The sequence below is a fragment of the Leptinotarsa decemlineata genome, unplaced genomic scaffold (genome assembly GCF_025532065.1).
Source record: "Leptinotarsa decemlineata unplaced genomic scaffold, Ldec_3_MD MMD2_P_RNA_scaffold_4, whole genome shotgun sequence".
NCBI lineage: Eukaryota > Metazoa > Arthropoda > Insecta > Coleoptera > Chrysomelidae > Leptinotarsa > Leptinotarsa decemlineata.
In genome coordinates this window covers 911,641-926,675 of record NW_027412531.1, presented here as the reverse complement: position 1 = coordinate 926,675, position 15,035 = coordinate 911,641, and the positions used below count along the sequence as shown (strand labels likewise).

Below are 15,035 nucleotides of genomic sequence, written 5' to 3'. Positions count from 1 at the left end.
TGATACAAATACTGCAATGACATTTGTTCCTACAATAAGATTCTCAAAACTGCTTTGGAAATTTACTTCTAAGGAGGAAATAAAATAAACAAATTCATTTTTGGGTATCCTTAAGTTACCGAATGTGTCAAGAGTTCCGTTTTGAAATGCTCTGAAATAACAGTACAGAGATTCATTATTAATTCACAATTGGTTCTAGCAAGAGCAAAGCCAAAAGCAGAATGAGAAAGTCTGTCACTTCCCAAAATGGCGGACTTATCAACGCGACGGATATGCGTACCTATTTCCACGATATAGTGGGACAGTAGTGTGATAAAATGTATCGTCACAGAAAAAGAGTCGCAGCAGCAGCTGTTATTATTACAATGTTGCGTTCAAAAAAACAAAGAGAAAAGTCTAGAAAAAGATTATGGGTTGAAAATTGGATAGCCCGGAGAACAACTGTTGGTACTGATATATTGTTATTATCTGAATTGAGAAGTGAAGATTCAAATCAATTAAAAAAATTTCTGCGTATGTCAGAAGCCGATTTTAATTTTTTGCTAGAGTTAGTGTCTAGTAAAATATCAAAAATTGATTTCGTCTGTACCTTGACCACTTTTTCTTTTTTCAATTTTTTATATTCTTGGTTAGTTTGGGTGCGAAGATTGTGAAGTTTCCGCTGAATTTCCGTCTCGTTTGAGTTGAATTTTTCGGCTATGATTTTTAGCGCTCTTTGTTTTTTTACTCTATCCCTATAAATTTTTGATTTCATTTGCCATAATTCTGGAAATTCTTCAAACATTTCTATTAACGCATATGTCTCTTCCTTTGTCCATCCACGCTTATTATCTTCCATATTTCTTTTTTCACTTGCAGTTAAACTTTCAAAAAATTCGAAATAAATGGGTGATTCCTAGAGCACTCTCCTAACTTGTTTACACTGGTACAAGATTCTTACCGCAACCGCTTGCCGTAAATATTTTGGCTTGCTGGGAGACTACTCTCAGAGAGTACTCTCGGACAGTGACTTGTGATAGTTTTACTTGCTCGTGTACACCGCGCATGAGGTACCTATTAATGGTATTCTGTCACAGCATTCTGTGCTCAGAGTAATCTGAGATTCTGTGCTCAGAGTAATCTGAGATTCTGTGCTTTTGCCTAACCCCTAACCCCTTATTTTCAGTTTGTTGATTGAAGCATGTTGTGTTGATGGATAGGTTTTGTTGTAAACCACGTGTTGATATTTTATTTAAAATTTGTTCAGTTATTTACATTTAAAGTAGATTATAATTTTGCTCAAAGTGCTTCATTACAATTATTGGTGAGTATTTCTGTCAGAGAGACTGTGGTGGAAATTATTATTACAATAATTCATTCACCACCTATTGAAAAAATCTTATAGGTCATTTTAATTTCGACTCCATTCAAAAACCAGTCCCTTTTCTTATATTTTTTAATGTATGTTTTTAACCAAATTGCACAAAACTCATATTAGAGATTGTAAATGGAATTTGTATATGTGAAGAACAGAACTCCATTGCCAATATTCTTGAAATAAAATACATGAATCACTATTTTCAGACACTGTAATTTTCTGTATATCACCGGATCTGATCATCTTTGATCTTCTTGAAATATCAAGACAGGTATACCTACTTTCAATTCCGTTTTCAACCAGATCAAAGCTGTCAAGATGAAGGTAGCGATTCACGAGTTATTACAATTTTTTTTAAAATCATTAGATGAAGATTTTTGTTTATTTCAAGTTATATATCTGCGCAGTCTAAAAGATATGTATGCACACATATTCAAACCAAAGGTTTCCTAGCCCACTAAAACGCCCACATATCTTCACAATGTTTATTACTCATTGTTTTTCTTATCATTTCTTTTCTTTCTTCTCATTTCAATGTTTTATGCTCCATTCTCACTTGTCCAAAAATAAAAGATAATTTTAACCTACTCATTATTCCCAAGCGCTTTTTTATTTCACCTGGTTCTTGGATCTGGTTGATATTTTGCACTACATGAAAATGTAATGAATTTAGTTTTCGTGATATTAAGTGTGAACAAGTCATAACTCAAGGTATGTTACCAAATTGACATGCCAACTTTAGTCTTCAATATGGTCTCATCCCAGTTATCCCCATCCACTACATATACAGTGTCATCTGCATAGAATATAGATCACCATCAAGATTTGTATTTAGTAAATCATTAATGTAAATAAAAAAAAAGGACAGGTCCCAAAACCGTGCCTTGAGGAACATCACACTTTGTTATTTGTTGGTTACTCGTATATTCATTTATTTTCATGAATTGTTTTCTGTTTCTTAAGTAACTCCGGAAAAGTTCAAGGCAAACACCTCTTATTCCGTATTGTGTTTTCTCCATTAGTTAAGCATTAGTATTCAGACCATTATATATATTTCGAAATACACTGAAAATTGCATCTTCTGTTGATATTCCTTCCCTAAAACCATATTGTTCAGTTGACAAATTTTTTTCATTTGTGAGAAAGGTAACTACTCTTTTTTTATACATTTTTGAAACACTTTGCTAATATTACTTGTCAATGATAGTGGTCTATAATTATCAATAGATTTTTTTATCTCCATTCTGGTATGACATTACAAATTTTGAGAATTGTTGGAAAAATACCAGATGTTAAACAATAATTGAAAATATGAGTCAAAGGTATCCCTATGAAGTAGGTACTTAACAGATTTGAGAAAAGTGCTATTTAATTCATCAGGGCCTAGAGCAGATTCATTTTTTAAATCATTTATCATTTTAATCACTTCAATGTCTGTGATAGGCAACCAATATAAACTTTTGTTATTTGATTTCAAATCTAGATTTAAATATCCATCAACTTTTTCAATGTTATTAGATAATTCAAATTCAATATCACAAAAATAATTATTGAAAGTGTTAGCTATCTCTTCAGAATCTTTTGTGAGAGCGTGGCAATTATCATATATTTCATTTACATTTTCCTCATTTTCAACTTTTTCAGTTGCTTCATTGACTATTTTTCTTCTTTTTTTTATATCTCGCTCAATCTCTTTCAGTTTATTCTTATAATACTGTTCTTTTGCCTTTTTTATTAGTCTATTCAAGTAATTACCATAAAGTCTGAAGTTATTTATCAGCTTTTCATCATTTCCATGTTTTCTTAAATCTTTTTTCAATTTTCTCTTTGAATAATCGAAATAATCAAACCATTGGTAATCCAAGGCTTCATTTTCCTAGGTTTTTTTTACTAACAAATTTTGGCAGGACTGTTCCAAATATTTTTCAAAAATATTAGAAAATTGATTGTAAGGTACTTCAGGATCATTTTCATTGACGACCTCGTCCCAGTACTCATTTTATTCAAGCAATTCAGTTTTTCAAGATAAATTTTTTTACTTTTTATTTGTGATAGTCGTCCGATTTTTTAACTGTATCTAAATGTAAGTAACAAGTTACAGGAAAGTGGTCAATGATGTAGGATTTATATACATGAAATTCCAATAACTTATCGGTATACTTTTCAATAAGTTTGATAAAAATATGATGTAAGCAACTTTCTGAATCATTTTCCATTATTGTCGGTGTATTAATATGATTTGTGACTGCAACAGGACTTCAAAATATCAAGATAATTATGAAACTGAAAATGAATCTTCAATATTTAATATTGAATTATATTGATATCTACTGCAAAAATTTCAACTGTTTGTTCAAATTATTAAGAACATGATCAAGAGAAATCAAAAAGGACTTCAAGTCACTTGATGGTGGTCTATAAATGGCAGTTATTCCAAAATAGACATCATATTTTTCAAAAAAATATTCTAATAAATTATTTCAACTGATCTGATATATGAATTCAGATTGTGTTTAGTGTATACAATTACACCATCATTCCTACAAGTGTTTGAATCGTTATAGAAAATATCATAATCTGGATTCATGAAGGGGTCCAAATCATAAATTTCCAAATATTCAAAAAGTATAATTACATCATATTCAACCCTCAGTTCACAATGTTTTTCTAAAAATATTAAAAACTCATCAAATTTTTTTTCATACTACGAATATTGAAATGCAACATGTTCAAATAATACAGATTATGAATATATGAATCCCAGTATCAATGAAAAATAGTTTTATTATTTCCATTTTCTTAATCTTCCATTAATTGTCTTCGTAATTGGTATTTCCTGGAGATTTCAATTTTCTTAGCATATATTGGACAAATCTTGCCATCACTTGGGTGATTGATATTTTGCACTTCATTTTATTCTTTGGAATGGAAACAGCTGATAAATTTTGGAACTGCCCTCTCACATTTGAATTCATTGTGATTACCAGCATGGTAGGCACATATCTCTTCAGGATTTTTGCAATCCTTTGTTTTGTGCCCGATGGAACAGCATCGAAAAAATCTCGCCTTGGGGCAAGGCGAAACATCGGTGTATACCAGTGAGGGTGACAGTGTTCCATGTAAGTGCAATTTGTTACCATTCATTTAAAGTAGAACTCATGTGAATGATATCTGATTTTTATTCCACAACGAATGTTTGAAATACAAACTGAGTAGAGAAAACTATCTTCTGTATAATTCAGTGTTCATACAGAAGTATTTGTTTCGAAAGAATTTTTTTTCTTCCGTGTAATTCAATGTTTATATGAAAGTAGCTGTTTCAGGAGGACTTTCTTTCAGTTTGTGTCTGAAAGTTACTTCTTTGCATGATCTACACATCCATGTATAGAGTTACTTCCTTCCTTTCTTTGAAAGACTCCCTCATCCTTCTATTTTTTTGTATCACGATGGAGTAGTAGAAAGCCAAAAACTTTCTTCCCCAAAAAAGTCTTCCACTATTTTACACTGTCCCCAACCAATCTTTAGATATTTATTGGTCAATTTTTCATAAGTTTTTCCAGTAGTCTCAGCACATACTATCCATTTTTTCGAAAATTTCGACTGACGTCTATACTTGATACTGGGGTAATCTATTTCATCGATATTATGGTTAAGATCTCAAAGCTCTTCAAGTAATCTTCATCACTTCATATCTTTTTGCTAATCCTATAATAGCCACACGTTAATTTCTTCGTTTAGTCATCTGAACATCGTATTCGTCCCCCATATTAACTCTCGCAACTTCAAATAAATCTTTGGTGTTCTTTCGGATTTCACTGTCAATGATGATATATCCATTCTTCGTGGTTTTCCAGTTTTTAATAGTGGCTTTTACATACCTTGAAGTGATTTTGGATTTTATTATCATATTAGTTACCTCTGTAGGCCGATTGAATTTGGGCTTGATTATGATGCTGGGAATATTGGTATTCATTGTACTTTTTCTTTTGTTTGAAGGTGGTTGACAATATTTCGTGGTGTATTTCATCAGTTCGGACTTCCATTGTCTAATATAATATAAATTGATTTGAAATTCCTGAAAAAATATTAGGAAGATTAACCGTAAATAACAATTTTATTTGAACAAAAAAACTGAAATTACAAAGAAATAACATAAAACCCAACAACAACCGAAAAATAAAAAATTAAAAGGTTTCAAACCAAATTATGTCACGACGTTTCGATTTTTAGTATCCACAATCGTCTTTGGGTGATAACTGGACTGTACTATAATAATGATAATAATAATATTTATTTTGAGTCGCTAAGAAAATTTACATTTCATAGACCAGTCAGTTAATAAAATACAAACTACATACAATAATACAAACTACAATTAAATATAACAATTTCAAGTTACAAGAAAATACAATTATCAGTTGCTATTTTAGTAAAATCGTCAATACTATGAAGACAATGCTCAGTCAGTATGTTTTTCAATTGGTACTTGAATATTTTAAACGATAAGTTGCGAAAATGGATGGGTAGGGCATTGAAAAGGTAAGTGTCCACTTTTTGCGTCTTTTGCAACCTCAATTGTGGTTTTATCAGATTGTTCTTTGACCTGGTGTCATGGGCGTGAACATCAGAATGAGCTGAATACTCATTAATATGTTTCCTGACATATAGTAATTTTTCATATACAATGACAGCATATAAAGTCATGATCTTCAGAGCTGGGAATATTACTTTACAGCTCGAGGCCCAATTTGCTTTGACAATTTTTTGTACAGCAAATTTTTGTGAGATAAATACTTTCATTAAATGTGATTGAGCTGAGTTTCCCCAGGCTAATATATACCATAGCGAAGAAGAGAATGAAACAGAGAAAAGTAGGTGGAAAGAGCAGCATCTTGATTGACTACTTCTCGAATTTTTTTATTGCAAATACACATTTAGCAAGTTTGTTACAGAGGGTACTTATGTGTTCAGACCAGTTTAAGTGACTATCAATTAGAATACCAAGAAATTTGGTGGAAGTATAAGTACAGCTGTTGTTTAAGGCTCTCGAATCAAAATTAAGAGTTACAGTTTTTGTTTCATTCAGTAAGAGATCATTTGCAGAGAACCATGTTTTGGCTTGATTCATAATTGCCTCGAGGCAATTTCGAGATCCTCCCGTCTATTGGTAATAGCCAATTTGGTTTTCAAGAATCAAGGAGCACCAATGATGCTATATTCTCAGTTCTAGAAAAAATATATCGACTGCGTAAATCACAAAATTCTCTTGAATAAATTGGAAATGTATGGTTTCAGAGATGTAGCGTTGAAATGGTTTCATTCTTATTTTTCAGATCGCACCCAGTCTGTATTAGTTAATAATAAGAGATCTGAACCTCTGTTGGTATCTTGTGGGGTCCCGCAAGGTTCAGTACTCGGTCCACTACTGTTCCTGCTCTTCATAAATGACCTATCTCTTATCAATACGAAAGGAAAAATAACTCTATTTGCTGATGACACTACTATTGTTTGGCACTCAAAAGACAATACTGAACTATATAATAATATATCGGTTGATCTAGACATCGTTAAAAAGTGGTGTGATGCTAACAGACTGGCATTCAATACCACAAAAACCTGCATACTAACCTTTAAATGTATATTAAATAAAATTTTTCTAGGGAATACTTTAATTAGCTCCGTCTCATCAAGTAAATTCTTGGGTTTGCATGTAGATAATAATCTATCCTTTGATATCCACATCTCTAATCTATGTAATAGGATGGCTTCGGGATGCTATGTTTTAAGGGTTATTACCAGAGAACTCAACTTGCAAGTTTCGGTAATAGAATCCCGCCTGAGATATGGAATTTGCTTCTGGGGTAATGCTTCTCAGTTCTTGTTACAGTCTGTGTTTATCTTACAAAAGAGAGCGGTTAGATATATTTGTAAGGCAAAACCGAGAGATTGCTGTAAACCCCTGTTTATTGATCAAAAAATCTTGACTCCGACATGCATTTTTATCCTTGAAATATACTAGAAATACTAGTATTGATATTTTCCATGTATGTATCCTTTTTTAAATATTCCAGCAACCATCTCGTGTTTGATAACACAACACAACAAAGTTTTTGTTTCGGGGTTGAAATTAGATGATTTTAATGTATTTCCACGTGTTAAAACCGAAAGTGACCATAAAAATTATATATTAGCTCTTGTTTTCAAGATATAGATCATTATATTATATATATGTATATTGAGTTTTCAACAAATGAAATATTTCATCACCAACAGTTGGTAAACATGTTTGTTTACATAACACCCCTCTATTAAAGTGTACTATTTTTACATAATAATTAATTTTTCAATTCAGCTAAATTCAAGTAGTACTTTTTTGTTTTTGAGATGGATGAATTCACTGATATCTTTATAATTCATTTCTTTCAGACATTACTGATAAACTTATCAGTCTCTCTGGCAATGTAGTGTCCTGCCGACGGATATTCTGGTCAGCTTCGATGTGGTGTCTTTGTTTACCAATGTCCCACTGAAAGACTCTCTGAGGGGGTTAGCCCACGTGTTCCCGAATGACGTCGTCGAACTCTTTAGAGCATGTTTCACAGGAAGTTACTTTCAATGGGGGGGAAACTTCTATGAGCAACTAGATGGCGTTGCGATGGGGAGTCCACTTAGCCTAGTGATAGCAAATTATTTCATGGAACAGTTTGAAGGGAAGGCGATAGACACTTTTGAATTGAAGCCGACCTTGTGGCTACGTTACGTGGATGACACCTTCGTCATCTGGAAACATGGAAGAGACGCCCTGAACCGTTTCCTAAACCACTTGAACGCCCGATACCCGAGCATAGAATTCACCATGGAGATTGAGCAAGACCAACGGATAACTTTCCTAGATGTACTAGTAGAACGATGTGGTACCAGACTAACCCACAAAGTGTATCGAAAACCCACACACACAAAAATTGATACTTGCACGCACTATCGAACCACCATCCTAGCCAAAAGAGACGAGTCACCTCAACTCTAACGGAACGGGCTCGGAGAATATGTGAACCAGAACATCTGGGGAGGGAACTGAAATACCTTGAAGTGACCTTGAGATCGAATGGATACAGTGCCTCCGAGACCAGAAAAGCCATGAAACCGAAGGGCACCACGGTTCAGAAAGCGAAAAAGGATCAGATGGTTGCACGCGCATATCTACCGTTTATTTCTAGGGTCACGGACAGAATTGGAAAACTATTGGGCAAACACGACATCAAAACAGTCTTCATACCCACGAGGAAGATACAACAAAGCCTCAGGTCGGCTAAATACAAAAGAGACCTATTATCAGCAGCAGGGGTCTATCGCATACCGTTCACTGGTGGAAAGGTATATATCGGAACCACCAAACGATCCATGGGAATAAGACTAAAAGAGCATAAAAGGAACTGCAGGCTAGGCCAAGCGGACAAGTCAGCTGTGGCAGAACACGCACTGAGTGAAGGAGACCACAGAATTTTGTTTGAAAACACAGAACTAATTGCCCCCAACTAAGGATACCATAGCCGACTGGTAGGAGGCAATAGAGATCCACAAAACACACGGATAATTTTAACAGAAAAGAAGAAGCGGTGAACCTTAATCAAATATGGAACCCCATTTTAAGGAATTCGAGAATAACGAACAGGACAACAGGCAGCAAGCTTGTTAATTGACAATTATAGGCAGATTTCGTTGATTTCATCATTTTCAAAACTCTTTGAGAAAATTATAGGTAATAGAATTTTGATGTATATTGAACAAAATGACCTAATCTGCAATAATCAACATGATTTTAGGAAGAGTAAATCAATTGAATCTGCATCTTATCAACTATTGAACTATATTTATGCACAAGTGGATAATAATAACTTGGTTTTTTCACTTTTTTTAGATCTATCAAAAGCATTCGATACTGTTTCTTCCAAATTTCTATTGAAAAAATCACTAGTAATGGGCTTTCCCAATAATGTGTTGTGTTGGATAGAATCATACATGGAAAACCGTAGTTTGGTGGTTAAATGTAATGAAATTACATCAGTTCCTTATGATGTGAAACTAGGTGTTCCACAAGGGTCTGTTCTGGGTCCATTGTTATTCTTTACTTTTATCAATGACTGTTTCTGGAAAAAATGAGAATGAATTATCGATGAAAATTAATTTAGTTATTGAGGAATTCAGTAGTTGGTGTCAACGTAACAAACTGATTTTAAATAAATGTAAGTCAGTGCTGATGAAAACATTTGTTAGGAGGGATTTCTGTTGTAATTTAGTCACTTTGAATGACATAAAAATATCAAAAGAAGTTGATTTTCTTGGAAGTATTTTAGATGAGAATCTCACCTGGAGAAGTCACATACAAAAAGTGTGCAGTAAACTCAATTCCGCTTATTATTCGATCAAACAGTTGAAACATTGTTTAGATAGGTTTGGTTTACTAAATGTTTACTTTGCGAATGCATACTCCCACATTAGTTTCAACATAATGGCTTGAGGATGTGCAAGGAATTTTCTAGAGTTTTCATCTCTCAAAAACGACTGATAAGATTGATATTCAACCTGGGGTACCAAGAAAGTTGTAGACCCGTTTTCAAAAGAGAACGCTTGTTGACTGCACCCGCAATTTATATAATGAAATGTGTCATTTTTGTGCACTGGAACTTCGACTTGTATATAACGAACTTGAGCATTCACGGTCGTGATACTCGATATGCTACTGCTCTGCTACTGCTTCACATAAGAGTGATCATTTCAAAAAATCTCCATTATTTAATGTCATAAATTTTTATAACAGACTGCCACTTTCTATAAAGAGATTGAATTCTTCAACTTTGTTCAGTAAGAAAGTTAAAAAGTTATTACTGGACAAATGTTACTACAGTCATAAGGAATATTTAGAGGATTCTTTCACAGAAGGATAATAAGATATATAATCGTTCTAAATTTTCACTTGCTGTTTTGCTTTAGTTTCAGTGTTCTGACTGGCGATTTTATCTTTTTTTTTTTTTTAATATGTGTGTACATGTTTGTAAATATATGTATATATGTAAATATATACATATGTATATTTATTTGACTACGGCAAGCAAAAGTGCCACATTTTTAATTAGCATTTTATATATCTATATGTACCTATACCTTTGTATATGCAAATATTAATTTTTATTCAAGCTTTGATTCCATAATTTTATTCATAAGTGACGTACTGTTTTTTGTAAATAATCAGTGACCTACCATATATACGCTATGTATCACAAATGGTGAATAAATATTATTATTATTATTATAATGTTCCAGGTTCAAGTGCAGGTACGAATACAGGTACAAATTACTGATTACCTGACAAGGCATAAATATGCTTTACGAAGCCTAAAAGGTAGTCATCGGATAGCAAGCCAAACTCGAAAAGCAATGACACTGACTATGTATACACTTAAAATACTAGAATGAGTTTGTACATTTCCACTAAGAACCAAATATTCTCAGGAAGCTATGAGACATTAACTTGAACTTTGGGGTAATTTCTCGAATTTTCATGATGTTTGTCTCACATGTATGTCGTATACATCCCCCTTGGGGTTTCATTCGATACAAGGCCTGAGCTCGAGCTCAACGTGCCCACTGTGCAAGATGAGACTGTCTAAAGGTATATTATTAGACATATAACGTGTAACAAACAAGATAGGAAATTAACTTTTTATCTTACTATTGACTATAGTTTTGGAGATGTGAACAAGGTTTTTGTACCTGTGACTGAATAAAAATGCTCCTTCTATATGCTACCTGAAGGTCGTTTTTCAGGATTAAATTAGGTTTTAGAAATAACATCAGCAGGCTTCAATTTATTCATCAGATAGGTTAGGTTAGGTTAGGTTTAAATTCTGGAGTAAATTCATTTCTAGTTCTAAGAAAATTGTTTATTTAAGACAATCGCAAAAATCAAGGTCAATTTGAAATTCCAAAATAAAGCTAGTTCAGCCAAATATCTTTAAAAGTTTTCATAATTTGAATATCAAATGAATTAATCCAATCTCTGAGTTCAAATTGTGCAATCTCTCAGTGCAAGTACAGTGTACAGTAGAATGTAGTTTTCAAATAATTTGTAGTATTTTTAAAAAGTTGTAATAACTGTTCTAAGTGTTAAATACTTATTATGCCAATAGAAATAGACTTGAAGAGATTCCAAAAACTACTCTGTAGAAACCAGATGAATTTTGGAAATAAGTCGTTACGACATTATTACATTTCTTGAAATAGTGTTTTCAGGTCTGCCTTATAGATCTCAGTTTGTTTTTCAGGGGTTTTGATAAGATGTGATCGAGGGATGAGAATTTGATTTCTAAATATATATGTTGATGATTCGAACAATTTTCTCCATCAGATATATTCTATATGTTAGTTTTTCATTCACGACAATTTTTTTAAATATTCATAATGACGATATTTCCAGGCAAAAGAAAAATAAGAAGAATCAACAGCCTTAACCAACTTGAGCAACATTTTGTCCTGATAGAGTGTTATTCATTTGTGGAAAATGACTAAACAGAATTCAATTTTGAGATTGTACAGAATACCAGGATGTACTAATGCAAAACAAAATGAAATTTTGAAAAAGTTGAAAGAGAAATGTTCAACAATAATAAATATTGATACAGAAATATGTTTTAATATTGAAGTATCCAATTCACTAGATGAAAGAGAAAAACAGAAACTCAAATGGGTGCTGCAAGACTCGCTTCATCCTGAAAATGTATTCAGTAGTAGTCAACTGGAAGCCAAAGAGTTTGACATTCTCATAGAAGTAGGACCAAGATTTAATTTTTCAACGCCAAATTCTACTAACGCTGTGTCCATATGTCATGGTCTTGGACTGAAACAAATTAAACGATTAGAAGTATCTAGAAGGTATCTTCTGAAATCAACTGAAGGAGTATCTCATGAAACCGAGAATAATATCGCAACCGTGCTTTTTGATCGAATGACTGAATGCCGTTACACTGCTGAAAATATTCCCAAGTTGAGTTTCAATGAAAATCTAATAAAAAAGGAAGATATTAGAGAAATTGATGTACTAAATAAGGGTGTAGAGGCCCTTAAAGAAATCGACAGAGAATTGGGATTGGCTTTTGATGAAGCTGACTTACAATATTATGTGAATCTATTTAAAAATGTCATGAAGAGAAATCCTACGAATGTCGAATGTTTTGATTTGGCTCAGTTCAACAGTGAACATAGCAGACACTGGTTTTTCAAAGGCAAAATGGTTATTGATGGTGTAGAATTTAAAGAATCTCTCATTGACATGATTGTAAATACACAAAAAACATCTAATCCTAATAATGTTATCAAGTTTGCTGATAACAGTAGGTGAGTAAAAACTTAACTTGCTTAATTTTCAATTCATTTTCTTTATATTCTTTAAACTCCCCATATTTTAGTGCCATAAAAGGATATAATCACACAAGCTTAAGACCAGTTTCTTTTGGATCTGTGAGTGTAGGAGTGTAGCTCCTTTCAGTGGTGCTACAACTGGAACTGGTGGGCGTATTAGAGATGTACAGTCGGTTGGCAGGGGTGGCTATTGCATTGCTGGTACCGCTGGATATTCAGTTGGGAATCTTCAAATTCCAGGTAATATATGCTGCATTTTTCAAATACATACCAAACTTCCAATTGCTTCTTGTATTCGGGTAAACTTCTTGTTTCATAATTGTGCAAATAACACAACACAACAAAAAAATATTTTTTGAATGTTTCCTACACTAAATTAGTCAATTTCTACTAATTTTGGGGTGATAAAAACGAAAATAACAATGAAAAATTTTTATTAGCTCTGGTTTTTTAGATACACAGTACTTAATCTTAAAGAGTAGTTATACTATACGTGAAAAGTGAAAGTACATAAAACAATATTGTTATGTTTCTTTTAGAATATTTTAAGTACAAAATTAATTAAAAAAAACATTCTTAGTGTTTTGACAAATAAAAGAAGTTTATACCACCAAATTTCAATTAAGTCCATCCGATTCATTGTAAGATCGCTGTCGTTTAGCTTGTCTTTTATAAAACACTTCTGGAGCATCCCTACACACAGACCAGCAGTAGTCTGCAAGCATTGCTTCATTCCAACGGCCCTGATATCTCTGTTCCATTAAGGCAATGTCTTGATGGAATCTTTCTCCATGTTCGTCACTCACAGCTCCACAGTTATGTGGGAAGAAATTAAGATGAGAGTGAAGAAAATGAATTTTTAAGGACATGTTGCATCCAAGTTGGTGGTAAGCTTGAAGAAGCTCTTTAACCAATGCTGTGAAGTTATCATCTCTTTTGTTACCTAAAAACCCATGTACAACCCCCTTAAAGGCTTCCCAGGCTCTTTTTTCATTTCCTGTTAAAATCATGTCAAAAGCAGGATCATTTACGATTTCACGGATTTGAGGCCCAATAAAGATGCCTTCCTTGACTTTAGCATCACTCAACCTGGGAAACTTTGCTCTCAAGTACTTTAAAGCTTGTCCTTCCTGGTCCATGGCCTTCACAAAGTTTTTCATTAGTCCCAACTTAATATGTAATGTAGGATCTACAAGAGGCTCGTAAACTACATTTTTCTCATTAGGGTTTAGGTCTCGTGTAGGCCAGTTCATTTTTTTATAGTGAGATTTTCTATCCCGACTGTCCCACAGACACATAAAACAACAGTACTTGGTGAACCCTAATTGCATTCCTAGGAGTATAGCAATGACTTTCAGATCACTACAGATGTGCCACTTGTGTTGTTCATATTTGATTGATTGGAGAAGTGTTTTCATATTTATATACGTTTCCTTCATGTGAACTGCATGACCTATAGGAATAGAGGGTAGCTGATTTCCTTTATGCAGAAGTACAGCTTTTAAGCTTAGTTTTGAAGAGTCTATAAACAGTCTCCATTCAGATGGAGTGTGATCCAAATTCAAGCAGTCCATCAAACCATTAACATCAGAACAAACTACGAGGTTTTCTTTTTTCTCAAAAAAAGGAAGCAAATCTTTTTGACGTTGTCTGTACTGAGATATTTTCACATCATGTTTTAGAAGATTCCACTGTTGTAGTCTTGACCCTAACAGCTCAGCCTTTTCCTTAGACAAGCGAAGATCTCTTATAAGGTCACTCAACTCTGCTTGACTAATTCTGTGCGGATCACTAGACCTATCCCTTACCTCAAAATCAGGGTCATACTATGTAGAAGGATGGGTTGCTCCTTCTAAACAGTCTTCATCACCTTCCTCTAAAATTTCATAGTTTTAGGGTGGAGAAGGGACTGGCAAATTGTCTGAGTGTGGTACAGGCCGAAGAGCAGATGGGAGATTAGGGTATTTAACCGTTCCTCTTTTCTTCATAGATAAACCTTGCTTAATGGGAGGAGTTAAGCAGAAATAACAGTCGTCTGTATGATTGGTAGGCTCACGCCAAACCATAGGTACTGCAAAAGCCATTGCCCGGTTTTTATTTTTCAGCCACTCTCGCAATATGACGGAACAAGAATTACAACATATATGAGGAGCCCATGATTTATCTTCGTCCCCAACTTTCATACCAAAATAATGTTCATAGGCTGTCTTAACGATAGGTGTCATTTTACGTTTCTGAGCCTTAAATGTTATTTCACCACATA

The 15,035-nt window shown here is 33.5% G+C and overlaps 1 protein-coding gene across 1 annotated transcript in view; it reads left to right on the top strand.

Moving 5' to 3' along the window:
* The first annotated feature begins 1,149 nt into the window (after window positions 1-1,149).
* Window positions 1,150-15,035, top strand: part of LOC141487538 (partitioning defective 3 homolog) — a 60,532-nt gene continuing 46,646 nt past the window's right edge. Inside the window, 5 exon segments of the mRNA XM_074186630.1 lie at window positions 1,150-1,303; window positions 7,784-9,116; window positions 11,680-11,775; window positions 11,832-12,748; window positions 12,820-13,012. The gene's annotated coding sequence lies outside the window, so the exon portion shown is untranslated.